The sequence below is a fragment of the Micromys minutus genome, assembly GCF_963924665.1.
Source record: "Micromys minutus genome assembly, chromosome: 21".
NCBI lineage: Eukaryota > Metazoa > Chordata > Mammalia > Rodentia > Muridae > Micromys > Micromys minutus.
In genome coordinates this window covers 8,513,104-8,530,232 of record NC_137956.1, presented here as the reverse complement: position 1 = coordinate 8,530,232, position 17,129 = coordinate 8,513,104, and the positions used below count along the sequence as shown (strand labels likewise).

The 17,129-nt window shown below is 43.0% G+C and overlaps 1 protein-coding gene across 3 annotated transcripts in view; it reads right to left on the bottom strand.

Moving 5' to 3' along the window:
• The window catches only part of ATOSA (atos homolog A), a 70,261-nt gene that overhangs the window by 32,538 nt on the left and 20,594 nt on the right, over window positions 1–17,129 (bottom strand). The gene's annotated exons all lie outside the window — the stretch shown is intronic.

Genomic DNA, 17,129 nt, shown 5'->3' with positions numbered 1-17,129 from the left:
ATGCACCCCAGGCTGGTGTGGCCTTCAATTCTTCTGCTTCAGATCCTGAAGGCCAGGATTACAGGTGCATGCTATGATCAACTTCCGATATTTTTGGTCTTGCAGGGTTGTGGATTAAGCCCAGGGTTTTATAGGTGCCAGGCAAGGGCTTTACACCCCAGAGCTACATCTCCAGTCCTAGTTAAGCATGCAACCCATTTCAATGCCTGGTAAATATGAACACATAAAACTTACAGATGTCTTCAGTGTCTAAAAGCAGAAGAGGTTTGCTAGTGTGAGAGGAGGAAGGGTTGCATGTTAACATTTGCTACTAGACTTATATTGCAAGCAAAGAGCTATTAAGCAGCTAGAAAAGGGCCTTCCTATAAAAAGTAACATTCTCCAAGTCTATTGTGAATAACCTTTCTTTTATACAACCTCCAATGCCAAATTTCTTGGACAAAATTCCATGGATTAGAGCAGTGAGTATTAAATTTCTGTATTTTGGGGAACTATCAGAGCACTCTGCACAGCATCATGACCCTTCGGTACCCTGCAAATGCAGTTCTCTAAGAAACGCCACCAGTACCGGCTGTTTGGCCACGGACTTCCCTGCAGCACGAAGCTATCAAACAGCTGCTCTCTTCCCTGACACTGAAGAGCCTGCACCATTCTTTGCATGACTGTGGTTCTACTGCACAGCTTTAATGCTGCTAAAGGGCTCTATCTCGGATACTTGGGTGCTTTCTGGATGTCAGACACCATGATATAAGATCATCTCATTTAATCTTCCAACATTTATACAGTAAGATGTGAAGGTATGTGCACCATGACTAGAGATGCTTCAGTGGAATCTAGCATGAGCTACTCTAATGTGTGATGATGAAGTTCTATTTCCAGTCATGTCAGCTAGCTAAACCATCATCTCAGCTCCTAGGATCTTACACCTCTCACCTGCACAGGTACCTATAACCTATGCTCACACATGCAAACCCACACATGAACATATAAAGATACAATTAACTAAAAACACGTGTGCCAAGCTCATAGCATAGTCACATTATTCACCTCCAAGAAGAGGCTATTATATGTGTCATTAATGTATAATTACTGTTGTTACGCCATCAAATCTGTAGTGTCATTATTAAGATATATTAAAAGAATCCTGACAATTAAACTATTTCGTTCCATTAAGACTCATTTAGGAAGTGGAAGACCTGTACCTGTCAAAACCAACCAAGCATAGAAAGGGAAGTGATGGATTTCTATCTTTTACATGCAATATAGCATGACTGACCAAAACCAAAGTAAGCAAATTCTACTAGCTGAATGTTTTTCAGCTCCTTTTGAAGATATACCCAAATTTTTAGAGAAACTATTGAGCCAACAAACCTTTTATCTGAAGAAGAAAAAAAAAGCAGTAACTGTAGATAGAATTCATTGTGAATGAATATTTGTGTTGATAGATGGACACATTCATAGACAAATGTATAGACAGACGAACAGAAATAGACAGAGCTCAACATGTAGCCCAGGCTTGCCTTAAGCATACTATGTAGCTCAGGGTAGACCTAGGCTCCCAATCCTCATTCCTCAGCCTCTTGTCTGCTAGGATTACAGGTGAGCACCACCTCACTCAGCTCTTAGATTTACATTTTTTGAAGAAAACTGTGTATGTGAGCAAAAAAGAAAATCATAGTCATCATAAAGTATGTTTACTAAGGTTAAAAACCGATCTACATTTCAGGATCGGGTGCATACAGCACTGGTACAGTGGCTGCCCAGTATGGATGAGGACCAGGGTTCCATATTGGGACCCACCAAGTATGACAGATTATGGTTAGGATCATGATAGCAAAGAGTCTGAGCTTTGACTGTGCTCTGAGCTACATAGTTAAAAAAAATAGGTTATGTCTGTTTAAAGTTTGACTTCCTGAGAAAGATGGAGGCAATATCCTGCTTAAACCCTTGTTCGCTTCAAAGGCGCAGCACACTGCCTGAGCGTGCTGGGGGTGTGCGTGAAAGGCGCAGCACACTGCCTGAGCGTGCTGGGGGTGTGCGTGCTATTATGTAACAGGATTCTGCTGAGACCTAATTTCAGAAGAAACTCCTAAAAGTCTTAAATCTCATGTTTTGAGTTTTAGCTACACATGGAACAAACGGGAAATCTCTAAAAGACACAAACAGGGTTTGGTCATGTAGCTCAGTGATAGAGCTTGTGATTCAGAGCAAGGCCCTGAATCCAATCCTGAGAACCCAAACAAAAACACAATGATGCAATAAAACGAAGGCTCCATTTAAGACCTAAGCATTCTACTTTAAAAATGGATTCCTAAGGAATTTCAAAGTGCAGACATTGTAGAATAATGTTTAGAGATTTAGAATTTCTTAATTTTTCTTTAAAAATGTGTGTGTGTGTGTGTGTGTGTGTGTGTACGTGCGCCATGTGAGTGTAGAGACTGCAGAGGCCAGAAGAGAACCTAGAACTGAAGTTATAGATCATTACGAACTGCCCTACATGGCTGCTGTAGGGCATCCCAAACTTGGATCTTCTGAAAAAGTAGCAAGTGCTCTTTTTCTAATGGGCTATCTCTTCAGCCCCCAAGAGTCTCTGCTTTGTTTGTTTGTGTAGCCCTGGCTGTCCTGGAACTCACTCCATAGGCCAGAGTGGCCTCAGACTCAGAGATCTGCCTGCCTCTGTCAGAATCTCTACTCTTAATGGATCCTTAAAACCAGGCCACAAGAAGAAAGTGACAGTGAAGTAGGGAGCGAGTTTTGTACTAATGAAGACCCTTCTTTGTTGTATACAACAGTGTGTCAGCTGAAGTCACAGACCTGCACAGATTCATTAATGACATACAAGTGAGGAATGCAAATTTCTCAAACTGGAGAGCTTGACATCCAGGAGAGCTGACAAGGTCTTTCTCTTGAAATTAATATAATTTATTTTTCAGAGCAAAATAAAAACCCAGCCAGCACAAATCTATCCTGAGTCCTTTAAGTGTCATAAACAACTGCTGCTTCACACTTTGGTGACAGTCACACTCACTGTGACTAACATATACAGATGGATTGCTCAGGCTGTATGATTTCAAAAGCCTGGTGTACAGGGGAACTTAAAAAACAGGTTCTACATTTGTGTCATATGCAAAATGTCACGGTGGCCTGGAAGACTAACAGTTGACAATGGAAGGCTGGAGAGATTGCTCAGTGGTTAGAGCCATCTCACTGACTGCTCTTCCAAAGGTCCTGAGTTCAATTCCCAGCAACCACATGGTGGCTCACAACCATCTACAATGTGATCTGATGCCCTCTTCCAGTGTGTCTGAAGACAGGGACAGTGTACTCATATACATAAAATAAATAAATAAATCCTTTAAGAAACAGTTGACATTGGCCTAAGCAAATACTAAACATACAGCCTCACAAAGACTTTCAACACTGAAAGAGTTTTCTCTGAAACGTGACCAACCTCCGTGTTCATCCATCCCTCATTAAAGAAGCCTCTCTATACTAAGTGAAAACCATTACAGAAAACTAAAAGTGGATGCAATGCAGAAATCAACAGATTGTGGGGAGCCCAACCCCAACAGATACATCTCCATCTCAGCTTCGCATCTATGGCTCACAGAGCATAGAGCCAGTGTGCCAAGAGGTCTGCTGTGAAACAGGCTCACCTGAAGTAGCCAACAGCTGTGTCAGTAGGCATTAATGTGGAGGGGTTTATTGGGTCCCACCCTCAGACATCTGAAGGCTGCAGAGAACTAAGAACTGCGGGAAGATGGAGGATTCGTCTAAGAATGAGAACAATTGGTTGTATGATGCAAAAGATCAACCTCAAAACCAAAATGGACTCAGCAGGCTGTATTTCTACACACACACACACACACACACACACACACACAGACACACACACACATCAATAATCTAAGAAAAAAGGCTATCAAATTAAGAAGGGGGACAAAAAAGGGGTTCCAGGGAGAGTGGCTGGGAAGAGCTGGAGGAGAAATGGGGAACATGATAAAATTCTACTTCAATTAAAACACATTAACATGTTAAAATCTTTGGCTTTGTAATTGTATGAGGACTATCTGAATGAAAATGTTTTACTAAATCATTCTTCTACTTTGTAATTAAAAATAATTTATGCTAGCCATATCAATTTTTACCCTTAGACAGCTGTGAGAGCCTAGAAAACACCTGAATAGGCCCAAATCTCAACTTTAAGTGACAAGAGTGCCACTTCTTACAAAACATTCAAGACCTTCAATCCTTCCTCTGATGTTACCTTGAGATCAGCAATCTTATTGATATGTAGTTCCCAATGTGGTGGTAGTCAGAGTTGGGCCTCCGGAAGGTATCCAAGGGAGCCCCTTAGTCCCTTTACTTGAAGATGTAACAGGAAGGCATGTCTGATGCAAAGGTGAACCCTTTACAGACATCACATTTTCCGGTGCCGAGATCTTTAGATTTCCCAGCCTACAGCTCCCAGAACTATAAGCAATAATTTTCTCTTGATTATACATTAGTTTGGTGCATTTTGTTATAGTAGCCAAAATAAAATAATACAGTTTCTAAAACCAAGCCAAATTCATCTAATTCTCCCTGGTATAACATTGAAGAAGTATAAGATAAAGTCTAGACAGGTTATGTAATCTTCCCAAAAACACACAGAAAATGAGTCCAGCCAGCACATCTTGGTCCCATTTCGGTACTTGGCTCTCCCATCGACATCATCCCTACAGATGTGCATGTGAACCTCACTACTAATCTTCTGTCTTTTACAACTGAACCAGAGCTGCTCCAACAGTGGTCTGCAAATCTTGAGGACTCTCTCTGTACTGGGTTAATCTTAAATATATTTGTTATAAATGACAGTAATTTTACACAACTGAAAATATTTCATTAGCATTTAAAGACAAGGAAACAAGTCTTGTCTTACAACCTCACTTAAAAAATCATTAACCATTCTTAACTGGTTAATAAAAATTATTAACCATTCACAGTGCTAAATGTGGTTCAGACATGAACATGAGAAAGCTGCTGATACAGATCCAGCGGAGGACATTCAAAAGCAAAGCATAAACCACTGCCCTTCGTTTTTAAAATGTATGCAATGTGTGTACAGTTACTTTACTTTATTATTTACAAAAACAAAATAACATCCTAAACTTGGGGGCAATGAGACAGGGTAATGGAGAGGCCACTTACTTTATATAAAATTCTAATTATGGTTGCTCAATTTGGCAAATAAAAATAAAACTTTCCCAATTACATTTAAACTTCGGTACAAGATATACTGTACTAGAAAGTTACCCATGTAGGTTTAAATGAGGCACCATATTAAAACAACAAGAACAAAAAAACAAATCAAAAGAACAACAAGACAAAACAAAAACCACTACTGCAGGCCCTACACCTTGCCTGGGAAGTATGGTGGAGCTGGCCCAGATGGTGAAGGGGGTGGGGAGTGGATGGTGAAGGCAGGGGTGGGGAGTGGATGGTGAAGGCAGGGGTGGGGGGGTGGATGGTGAAGGCAGGGGTGGTCCGGCCGAAGGGTGTGAGAACTGCACAGCAGCCCCTCTTAGGCCACAGCACTCAGGACCACAGGCCCTGCCCTTTGCTGAGCAGCATGTAGAGCTGGCTCTGGAGGCACAAGAACAAGTGAGTCGCCCCTGCCCTCAGCCTGCTGTAGCACGGTGTGAGTTAGCCAGGGCAATGCTGGAGAGCTGGCGGGCTGAGCAACTGAGCTAGATCTGACTAACCAGGCCTAGATCTAGGGCTCTGAGCCACACCCCCCCCCCCAACAACAACAACAACAACAAATCAACCTCATCTGTGAATTGCTAGGTGTGTGTGAAAAAGGCAAGTCTTACAGATCCAAACTTTCAAGATCTCCATGACACAGGGCAACAAATGGCTAACTGAGGAGTCCTGGCAAGGATCCAGCATTGACAGTGTAGCAGGAGCCAGAGAGCCCTGGGACCAGACCAATGACTCACTGCAATGACCATTTTCAAGAAAAGATAATGTGATCAAAAGGGTACACTGTGAGACACACTGACACAATACAGCTTCCAGTGAGATGCCTGTGCTTTGTTTTGTTATTTTGTTGTTGTTGTTTTATTTTCTTTTGGGGGTAAACTGCTAGGGCAGAGGGCCACCCAAAGGGATGGGGTGGTGAGTGGGGTTGAGGTAAGGAAGTGAAACGTACAAAGAATCCATAAAAACGCTCTGCTGGGCCAGCCTACACCACATCAACTATTTCTAATATTTGAACTTAGACACATAGATGTTGCACCTAGGACTGCTGGGCCATATACAGACATAGCACCCTGACTTCAACCAAAGCACCTAGATGATGGTACGTTTATTTCCTCCAATACGCAGCCAAATGAGCAAGGCTGGCAGTGTGGCTCAGCCACACAGCATGTGCCCAGCAAGCACAAGGCCCTGGGTTCTTTCCCTAACACTTAGTGACAAAACTATTTCAAAACCAAGTCAATGCTGGTGTATTCCTACACCAGGAAACCACGCTACACTTAGAGACGATCTCTACAGATGCAGTCGCTGCTCTGCACAGAAAGGCAGAGCTGATGGAATATATTCAGTATAGTCTTATTTTTGGAGTCCTAAGGTATACAAATTAACGAGAATTTATGTGGCTAGAAAGACTGGAGGTACTCAGGTCAAAGTGTTGACACTATTTAGCCCAGGAAGCAGAAAAGGGAAGTGAAAAGGAATCAGTTTCTATTTGATGACATGCTGTCTTGTTTTAATTTTGTCTCAAACATTATATAGCACTTTTGTAATGTCTTAAACCAAAGCTTAACAAGCTGGGGCATGGTTGAAATCAAACAAACACATGTTCAGACCTATCCGGCTAGAGCTTCTAAAGTCACGAACAAATAACATTTACCAAAGCAACAATAAAATCTACAACAATATTGATGTTAAATTATGATGAAGATATTTTTTAATCTTACTTAGCAAAACACATGACAAAAATCCACTCAGTTAAAAAGAAATACAGTTTCATATTTGTTATGATTTTAAAATGATGCCTAAAAGTATGTCAAGCATGGTAGCTCAGACCTATAATCCCAGCACTTGGGATAGGGATACGGACAGAGAGATCAAGAATTCAAGGCCACTCTCTCTTCACAGTGAGTTTAGGCAAGCCAAGGCTATAACAGATCGGCATCAAAATGAAGGGGGAAGTAGCATTGAGGAAAATGTAAAAAGTTAAAATAAGCACACAAAGTTTCTGGATTAAGAATCTACAGTAAAGGGCTGGAGAGATGGCTCAGTGGTTAGGAGCACTGACTGCTCTTCCAGAGGTCCTGAGTTCAAATCTCAGCAACCAGTGTCTCACAACTATCTGTAATGAGATCTGATGCCCTCTTCTGATGTCCAAGGACAGCTACAGTGTACTTATATATAATAAATAAATCTTTATTTTAAAAAGGAATCTACAGTAAAGATGGTAGGTATTATTTTACTTCCTAAGCAAAAGCACAAGTTTTCAAAAAGAAGATTAAAAGTGTGGTGTTTTAACTTTCACTTTCATCATAATTATAAATGAGAAGGCATTTTAAAACAGATGCTGAGAGGGCCTGTCTTTGCTGTAGACATTAAGTCAGCCTTCAGTAAAAACACAGAAAGGCTTGAGGCTGAATATAACCAGGAACCTCAGCACAGCGCTACAGCAGGGTCCCCACCATAAAGTCAAACGACCTGTGTTCCACAAGATAGAAAACTGCCGATTCCAAAATAATGGTGCCCTGGGTCAGAGTGTGAATGGATGAGTTTTCTGGGGCTGGAGAGATGGTTCTGTGGTTAAAAGCACTGGCTGTTCTCTCAGAGGACCCAGGTCCAACCACAGCACCCACATGGTGACTTCTAACTGTTTGAAGTTCCCAGGATACAATGCTCTCCTCTGGCTTATCTGTGGTACACAGATATGCATGTGGGCAAATCATTCCTATGCATAAATTAAATGTTAAAAAAAATAAAAGGAACAAGTTTTCTAAAAGAAACGGAGACAATGCTGCAACATTTGCAAAGAAGCACAGCCTTCCTTGAGCAATTCAACTACTTGAGGCAGGTCACACATCTACTAACCATCCCCTTGTTCATTCATTCATGTTTATACACTGTTCCGCAGAATGGAACATTTTAGCTTGTCAGTTTCTCTTTTAAGGCATCACTTTCTATTCAGGTTGGTAAGAACAGAAGCCATATTTTGTCTCCAGTGTTTCTCTGCAAGCACTATTCCAGCCGCCCTAGCATCCCTTTAGAGTGCTGAAGGCCGGAAGTGGGATCCTCAGCGAAATACAACAATCAAGCTCTGGAATTAAAAACCAAAGCAACACTTTTAATTAAGGTTTTAATAGACAACTGTTGTCTGTATAATCAACTTCCGCAGTCAAGCACAAACTATTTCCTAGAACCAGATTAAACAGGTTTGAGACTAGCCAAATCACACATAAATGGGATTATGGTCAAATGTCCACAGCTATTATGATTAAGCAGTTATTACATACTCTTCATTAGTTCAAAATACACCTTGAAGTGTGCCAGTCTGCTTAATGTCCACATCCTGCTTCCACACTTAGTTCTTTCCCCTAACATGAACATTTATGACACGGGGGTCTCATATCACGCAGGTGATCTGGTAGTGAGCCTCAGAGTGCTGGGGTTACTGGCTGGGGTGTGGCACATCACCTGGCCTTCTCCCTACATGACACATCTTGAGGTCAGTATTTATAGTTGTATCATGTCTTGCAATTCACAGATCTCTCGAAATACAAAACAACCAAAAACCAGAAGCAAATCAAAGTGCTCAGTAACTCGAAAGCACAATGGGAAATGCCGCCCCAGAGCCAAGCTCCACAGAAGCCCTGGGTCCGCAGGGAAGGTCGAACCCCGGACCCTCAGCCTACTCCTTTGACAATAAAGGTGTGAGAAACTGGACAGGCTTCTTCCAGCTTCAGTTCTTTGCAATCACAAACACCACCAGTCCATCTGTTGTTTTTAATACCATTTTGCCCACAGGCACGAGCTGACCCCACACTACCCTACCACAACAAACTAAAAATAATCACGGGGTGCAGGCTGGATAGGAAGCCTGGGCCCAACACAGCTGCTTTGCATTTTGTGACTTGAAACCTAAGACTGGTCTACACTTCATTTCCATCTTTGTCCCCAGTTTGCCATCTATGTGGTACAGTCTGATTCCTCTATTCCCAGCTGTTTCTTACATCTGCCCTATGACCATTCCCAGGAGAGCTGGACTACTGGATGTCTGAGTACAGTAATGAGGTGTGGGCTGAAAAATCCAAACTCCAACCTATTCTTTTATTTATTCAGTATTTTGTTTTGAGGCAGGGTCTGTGTAGCCCTGGCTCTTCTGGAACTCTCTATGAAGAGGCTTCAGACGACTGAGATACACATGCCTGTGGAGTGAGGACCCCATCTTCTCTCACTGCATCTGTCTAGGTCACCTCAATTGCTGAGGGGCTCTTGTTTCTAGCACTCCCTTGCACAGGTCTCATGGGCTGCACTATGGAGGCCTGGCTAGTCAGAAGCTGATTCATCCTCCCGTGCATCTGAGCAGCACACCTGTCCTTCGGTGTCCTCACACTGCTTTTCTTGAGAAGCTTCATGAACTTACCGGTGGTTCCCTGTGACTATAGCTAATGATCAAAACCACTCCGGTTGACTTCTAGAAACCACAGAAGCTTCGATCTCACCAGTTAAGATCACCTCTTAAGACACCTGCTGGGAAGCCCTAAGGTTAAGCTCCTCACAGCACACCCAGGGGATCAAGCTGGGTTTAAAAGCTGCTCTTGCAAGAAGACATTCCCTTTATATTCCCTAACATAATTTCTCTCTGGAAGGGAAAAGAATTCATCATACTATGAACATCAAAAAAATATGCTATAGGCTGGGTGCTGTCGAGGCTACCTGTAATCCCAGGAATTGGGAAGTCGAGGCAAGAAGATGAGTAGCTCAAGGCTAGCTTGGGCTCTACAATGACATCTGCCTGCAGGTGTCCACTTCAGCTCACACACACTCATCTGAAGCGTGGACCCTCTTCTGCAGTTGGACTGCCATTGGAATACCTCACTGCACTGTGTACTCATTCTTCATAAACTCAACATGAATAAAACAAACCTTTAGTTCAAACTCCATGAAAAGAAGGCCAATAATCTGTGTATGTGTGTGTGCATGTTTGTACTTGTGCTTGTGTGTAGTATGCACATCTATGTGAACATGTGTGTGTATATATGTCTAAGTGTGTCTATGTGTGTATGAATGTGACTGAGTATATGTGTGTATGTATGCATGTGTGTGAATATATGTGTATATTTGTGCGCATTGTACGTTATACACATAAAGGTCAGAGGATTACCTAATGGAGTCAATTTTCTCCTTCCATCTTTTACATGGGTTCTGGACATCAAACTTGGGTTTCCAGGGTTGTGCTGAGTCCACTTGCTGGCTGGGGTTCACTAAGTACTCCAGCTGTGTGGGCATAGTGTCTAAGAGGAACGGGTTCTTGAATGATCAGTGTTGGTTCCTGCTCTGTTTTCTTATCTTTAGCTTCTTTTTGATTTAAGGGATAAAAAGTTTCCCATTTGCTTTTACAAATAATAATTCTTATTATTCTCACTGTCTTCATATTTTAATAGCCACCTATTTTTTATTCTATCAATATAGTCCCCTTAGGTTTTAAAATAGGCAAACTGCTTTAGGCAATCACTCCTGAAGTCTCTAACACAAGAGTAAAAGGCAGAGCTCCTCCTAGTTCCTAGAATTTCCTAAGCCTGGGCAATCTTCTACAGTCAACAGCATGTTTACATAAGGAGTTGGTGGTGACCAAGGCTCAAAACCCTCTGAACTCAATCTGAAGAACTAGCTCGGAGATTGGAGTAGGAACGAGGAACTTAATGTTTAGGTATCAAAAACCCAGTAAAAGTCAGGTCTTCCTAAAGAAAGCAAAGCCAGAGCAAGTCGCCATCACCACCTCCAAGGGGGAGGAGCAAACTATCATCACCACCACGGCCAGGGAGGCCGCCTTGTACGGATAGCAAGGATTTGTAGTATGGTGAGAGTTAACAAGAACACACATGGGAAACAGAGGAAGCTCCGGTAAGTCACAACTAGTTGGTGTCACTCAGGAAACATACTGGTATCCTAAAGGATACAGTTTTCCTCCTTAAAACCTGGGCATAGAATTATGCATTCGTCCATGTGCTGTAAAAGCCCAGGCTTGAACTGGGCTCCCACTCTTATTCACTGCCTTCTCTGCACTGGGCCCACGTCAAAACACTTCTCCGTGTTCCACGTAAAGCATCAGCCTTGCGATAACACACTTTTAGACGGAAATGCCTCCCATAGAAGGTATTTTTCTTTTCACTGTCCTTTGTGGAAACATACACGATGCCTGGTATTTTCATTCCACGGCCCACACAGAAAGTCAAGGGCAGCTGTTGAGAGAGCCCCGTCACAGAAGAAAGCAAGAGCCCCCTTTCAGAAGCACATGATCCAGGTTTAACTCAGAGAAATGATGTGTGCTAAGAGGCCACTGTCTACTGCTCTTGTGCTGTTTAGTTTTGCTCCAGCCTTACTAATCCCTGATAACTGGCACATAACTTTCCAAAATTATCCTTAAGCCTAACCTAATTTAGTCTTACATTTTTACCTCGTGGGAATATGGTTACAACATAGGCTGTTCCTGAGAAACACACCCTGTCCTTTCAACATTCATGCCTCTGCCATGTGTGTGACCCGTCACTCCTCAGCACTCTCAGCCTTCACATTTCCACTGAGTGTGTTTATATGTGCGAAACCTAAAACGCCTGGGGAAATAGAAAAGATAATGGGATACAGACATGCTTCTAGTTAGCACAGAGCAACTGCAGCTCAGCTGGACTGTCTTTAACAAAGATGGAGAAAGGTCGTACAGTGGGCCTCCATTTCTAGAACAGGAACATTTCTACCAAGTCCAAATGGCAGCCTAAGGTCAAAGGAAGTGTCCTCCAGGTGTCCAGAAGCCCCAGCCTGCAGCTCAGAGCTGTGTTCCAAGCTGGTCTTTCTGTTCTTTTCCATAGCCAATCCAGAAAGCATGACTCAGTAGAGGACACAATTTCATCAGGACAACCTGGAAAGCAGTCATGTATAAGGCATACTCTGGTACGTGTCACCGTCTCCTTCGAGGTTCCAAAAGCCACACAGAAGCACAAAATTCAATAGTTTGCTCACATGCATGTAATGAAATCTTTATTCAGCCTGTTTTAAGCCTGAATTTGTATCTATGTGCATGTGTGTATGAGATATACAATACATACAGACGTGTGTGCTCACAAGTGTGGAAGAGCCATGCCATGGTGTGCATGTGCAGGTCAGAGGTCAACTTCAGTTCTTTTGTTCTTTGCTGCTGCGTGTACCAGGCTAGCTTGTCCACAAATCCACCTCTCATCCCCAGAGAGGCAGACAGAGTTCCTGTGCCCAGCTTTACACAGGTTCCGGGAACTCAGGGCTCAGAGATGGCTATTTGAGGGTCTTTACTCTCTGAGCCATGTTGCTCAGCACTGTTCTGGTTGCTGAAGACATCTCATGCAGTCCAGGCTGCTTCTGGGTTCACTGTGTAGCCAGATATGACCTACTCCTGCCACCACCCCAGGTGCCGAGATGACAGCTGTGCACCCTTAATACCTTATTTTTGTCCTTTCATTTTGTTCTTTGTGACAGGGTCTTGACAGTAGCCCGAGAAAGCTTAGTTCTAGCTACAAAACTCAGGCTTGCTTTGAACTTGTGGCAACCTCCCAAATTCTGAAATCACAGCTTCTGAAAGGCTCCTGTGCTATTTTTTTTTTTTTTTTCATTACGTACAAAGTAATCCCTGGTGGATACAGACTCGTCCCAGCAGAACCACTGTTTGATGGGAAGCATTAGCTTCCTTTGTAAGTTTGCTTGCTTATCAGCTCTCAGTAAACCACATGGCCTCCTCAGCAGGTTGTAGGAATAAAAGTGTGTTTATGTGGGAACCAAATTGTCTGAGCACTAAGGCTGGGTTAGCTCAGTGGTGGAGTGTTTGCCTTGCACACACAGGGCCCTGGGTTTGACCTCCATAACTTCCTCCCCATCCCTTTCTCACACACATAGGGATGAGGTTGGGGGGAGGGGTTAGTACTAAATCTTGCCCAAAACACAATAAAATCATCATAGCTCAATGCAGTGAAAATACTGTAGTCATTAAACTTTTTGTGCACTAATTAAAGTGAATTAAAGAGATCTTTTAAAAGACCATTTCTGACAATTTCTGGCTATTTTCACTTGGGAGTTTCAATTTGCAAAATTTGGCCTCATAGTACCACCCAATTTCTGTTCTCGAAATTTCATCTTATTTGTGATATTCGTTTTCTGGCTCCCAGACAGCTGGCTGCCCCTACTTGTTAACATGGGTAGCGATGACAAGGTCGCCCCTGCTAAGTTTCTGCTGAAGAACCTCAAGAGAAGCCAGAAACAAGTTACTACCCGGACACTACCAGGTAGGCCAAAGCAGTTCCGCATGTGCAGGGTGTCAGTGTGTGCAGGAGTACACACTGCAGGAGGCTGTTCTCAGCAAGGCCTTTCTCTGCCCCCCACCCCCGTCTGCTGCTGTCGGACAGTCCTCATCTCTGCCTCCTTTTTCTGATTCAATCCTCACATTTCTTTCCATACCATGACACAGCTCAGAAAATTGAGAAATGTATTATATCTATAAATGTGAAGCTTGAGGGAAAGTCTCAAAATAAACTTGAACTCTACCTAATACTGAGAAAACGTAACATTTCTGTTGTACTTCACTGAGTACACTGGGCCATTAATCTGGGCACTTCTGCACAGTTTTTTATTGAGACCCCAGCACAGCCTGAAATCACTTCACTGAAGAAGGGCTGCTGCCCACAGCCTGCCCAGGCACACTTCAGAACCCAAGCACTGCTGGAAGACAGGCCAAACTCATCACCACTACCTTTATCACTATGTGTGGTCCAGGCTGGTGTTGAATTCACAATCCTCCTGCTTCGGCCCCCAGAGGTTCCCAGCCTGTCCCACCTTGCCCAGCTTCGAGCTCTAATCTTAATGCCATGCATTTTCGATACAAGTTGGAGAGTGGGGCGCATACAACCAGCTGCTGCAGTTCCCTCTTAAGCCACACAGGAAACTCCTAGCAAAATCCAAGGCTTAACTGGTTATCTTTTTATATGCTATCTTGACTAGTTCTTGCAATTTGTAATTTTATTGTTCCAGTGTGCACCATTATTTCCTTTGATGTTCAGAGTCTCCAGATGAGAACAAGAAGGTAACATTTCCAGCCTCCCCATGAACAGTCCCCTCCTGCCACTTTCATAACAGTCTTGGCACAGAGCATTATATAACCAGACCCAAGAACTATCCTAACAGGTATGCTTTCCCATCTCCAGTCTTTGACTTTCCACAGTGACGTCTGAGGGCTAAAATAAGACACACTATGTTCTTACGAAGTGGCAGGTCTAAGTAGCACAGTTGGGAAACTGCCCAACAACAGACTGGGAGCTGCCAGGCCCAGGCTGGTCTCCATTATGGGAGGCTGAGATAGGACGGTCACATGAGCTCAGGAGTTCATCCAGACTGGAAATAAGTGAGACACTGGCTCAAGAAAACAAGAACAAGAAACAAAGAAGCAGGGGAAACACACACACACACACACACACACAGAGAGAGAGAGAGAGAGAGAGAGAGAGAGAGAGAGAGAGTATAGAGTATAAAGGGAGGGGGAGATTAATAAAGAAAGGGGGGGAAGAAAACTATGAAAAACAATCTTTCCTTGGATTTAGGCTACAGAAAAGCAAGGAGCTTCCGCAGCTAAGATTGAGTTTATCATGCGGCTTTTACATGGACATTCACAGGACAAGGAAGCAAACATCTGTGGTACCACCTAAGTATAAATGATCTCACAGAGACTCAAAAGTCCACCTTATGGGCACCACTGGCCTGGTGCAGCGGGCTGATCTAGCTTGTGCACAGTCCTGGGCATGAGTCCCAGCATCACCATCATACCCTCCTTCTTCCAACAACAGAGCAGAGAATTTAGAAATGGTAGGTGAGGTATATTAACATCACAGCTTACAGGTTTCAAAGCATACAGGCAAATTTCTACATCACTCTACTTGCTAAGTAGAACTGTGTTTGCCTCAATAAAGCAAAGTGCAAAGGCAGACAGACGATTTACAGATCTGACACAGAGGCAGGGGAATGCCTGCCATCAAGTAATAAACTCAGAGTGGAGCCAGCTAGCAAGGCCACTCTGACCACCAGTATCTAACGTCCATCACCCTGCGATTCTGACAGTGAACAGGGGTTCTCAGTGCTCTGCTATAGGAGTCTTCAGATGCCGAGCGAGGACTCAGTGGAAGGTTCTGCCAACAGAGTCCCTGGTGAACGCAGCAGAGCCCGCGCGACAAGTGAGCATGCTCAGCTCTCGCAGCTCTGTGCTCTCCCATCTCTTGCAGCATATGAAAACAGCCTGCGCTCAGAGTTCAGTGAATTCTTATGAAATAAACCAACGAGAACTGGAGAGCAAGACGTTTTAAGGAAAGCTCAGGGGTTTCTGATTGCATAATTGAGAAAATGAAGTTAGCAGTGGATGAGAAGGAGCACACAAGAGAAAACCACTAGACTGTCTCCGTGTGGTCACTGTCTTCTTTTTTTAAACACAGGGTCTGGCTAGCCCAGGCTGGCCTCTAATTTGTGATCCTCTTGCCAAAGTTTCTCAAGTGTTGGGATTACAGGAGTGTGCTACCATACCCAGTGAGCTTTCACCCTGACACAAATACTACATGTACAGTTAAAAATATGCAGCAAAAGGCACAAAAGCATGGACACATTTTGAGTTGTACACAAAGGAAAGAAAGAACTTTTCCTCATTATCAAAAATGCCTAACACTGGTTGGTATGACTTTCTAATTATAAGGACTTTTGGGGAAAAAATATAAAAAAAATCTAATTCCAAAGAATAATGTTTGTAAGGATTAGAAAGTTCAGACATCAGACCTAAGTCTAGAGGTAAATTAGACACAGCTACATAATAGAAAATGTGATGGCTCATAAGGTGGCTCAGAGACATGGTGCTTACAGAGTATGCTCAAGGCCTGGGTAACCACCACCAAACCTGTATTAGTCACAGCTCAGCACTGATTGCCTATGAAATGGAAAATATGCTAAAGTTCCCTGCTTTGATCAGCTTAAAAGAATCATCATCTGTGCCAATTACATACATTCTAATGTCATAGTATTAAAAAACTGGTGGTGGTGCTCACCTTTAATCCCAGCACTTGGGAGGCAGAGGCAGATGGATCTCTGTGTGTTCCAGGCCAGTCTGGGCTACAGAGCAAGTTCAAAGCCAGTGAGGGCTACAGAAAAACCACCACCACACAGTCAACACCACCACCACCAACTACAACAACAATAACAAAAGGGGGTGGGGGTGAAAGAAAGAAAGAAAAGAAAAGAAAGAAAGAAAGAAAGAAAGAGAAAACCCTTGTTGTTAGACCAGTGTTTTCAGATCTCACACTGTACCTAGTTCATCAGGTGTGATTTATTATACTTAGGAGGCCAATCTTAGAATACCATTGTAAACATTTGTGAGTTGGCTTCAAAATCTCTTGCTTTCTTTTCTAGGCAGACAGTTAACAGGTTTACTGGGGAATTACATCACTGTCTTCTATCTGCACTGCACAAAACTAGTCAAGAGATCCAATAATTAAGAAACAGCATATATTTTGGGTGCTTCTTCATAAGTGCATTATGGCTGGGCAGTATGCATCCATTCCTGTCAAATCCATTACGGCTAATCCCTGACAGTTGGTCTCACTCAGAAACCATTAATTCAACATATATAACAGATTTTCAAAACATTTCCTGGCAGCTTCTGTTTTAAAATCTCTTCTGTGCACACAGCAACACTTCTGGCTAACCACACTCCCTCCTCAGTGTTCTCATTTCTATCTCATTTTTCCTCGTTCAAGTGAGCACACTGTATCTGGTTTCTTTTCTTCCCACTCATTGTTCAGATTAGCATTTTAATAATCCTTCAGGCAACGCCGGTCAGAGAAAACAGG